We start from the raw sequence: 1520 nt of genomic DNA on the forward strand, positions 1-1520 counted from the left end.
CGTGTGTGTGTCCGTGTATGCGAGTATAGTGTCCGTGTGCGTGTCCGTGTATGCGAGTATAGTGTCCCTGTGTGTGTCCCTCCATGTGTGCGTGCGTGTGTGTGTGTGTCCGTGTATGCGAGTATAGTGTCCGTGTGCGTGTCCTTGTGTGTACAGGTAGGTCCATAAATATTTGGACAGAGACTTTTTTCTAATTTTGGTTCTGTACATTACCACAATTCATTATAAATGAAACAACTCCGATGCCGTTGACCTGCAGCCTTTCAGCTTTAATTCAGTGAGTTGAATAAAAACATTACATAAAATGTTATCATTGTCCAAATATTTATGGCCCTCGTTGTGTGTATGTGCCAGATACGTGCCCCACCCCCAACAAACATTTCTCCTAATATCTCCTCCTCGTGTGGTTTCTATAATGAGGATTTGTAAAGTAATTAATGTGACAGGTTGGAGGTGCTGCCTTTCTTTCCCCTAACGCCGCTTTACTCAGAATATTGAATCCAGGGGTTTGGCATACAGAGTATTGGTACGAAGCCTACAATCACTCACCTGTCCCCGCTCCGCTATACGGTGACATCATCCTCCTCCACTTCCAGGAAATGATCCATCGAATGATCAGCCTTCATGATTGGCTGTGCAGGTGAATGGGAGTTCGTTCATTCATTCATTCATTCCCGAGGATTCCCTGCCAAGCTGGCAGCAGTCGGGACAATAACCACTAATTGTTTATTATTAAACAGGATTTATATAGCGCCAACATATTATGCAGCGCTGTACATTAGGTAGGGGTTACAAATGACAGACAGATACAGGCAGTGACACAGGAGGAGGACAGGACAGAAGAGCTTACAATCTAGGAGGTGGGGGAAGTACACACAATAGGAGGGGGATATGGAATGGTGGGAAGTAGTGACGGGTAGGTGAGGGGGAAGCGTTGGGATTGAAATGAGCAGAAAGTAGGAGCAAGCCGAATAGGACGAGGAGACCATTCCAGAGAATCGGGGCAGCTCAGGAAAAGTCTTGGTGCCGTGTGTTTAAAGCGGGGTGTAGTTGCACTTTACATTTCCCTGACAACACACAGAAATAATGAATAGAGATCTTATTTTTGTGAATATTTAGGAGGAAAGTGAAAACAGAGCAGATACACAGAACCCGAAACCTTCCAGTAACAGATACAGATTTATATTTGTAAAGCAATCGCTATAAACATAAAACAAATCTGCCAAATATCATTCATAGTAACACCCCCCCTCCCCCCAAGCAGACATGATGGACATGTATGTGTCCGATACACAGAACCAATCTTTGTAAAGTTCTGGAATCACAAAAGGGTTCCGGGCCACCAAATCAGGGAAAATGCCCAAATGCCCCTACCAGCTTTGCCTCCTCCAGGGTAAGGTGCAGCCACTTTTGTCTGCCACCATCTCCTGTTCACAGAACAAGAAAGCAGCCGGGTGTAAGGAGTCCGAATTCTCTCTCAGTATTGGACCAAGCGGAGGCGCTGCACCCCCCCCCCCCCC

Source organism: Pyxicephalus adspersus, chromosome 5 (genome assembly GCF_032062135.1).
Source record: "Pyxicephalus adspersus chromosome 5, UCB_Pads_2.0, whole genome shotgun sequence".
Lineage (NCBI taxonomy): Eukaryota > Metazoa > Chordata > Amphibia > Anura > Pyxicephalidae > Pyxicephalus > Pyxicephalus adspersus.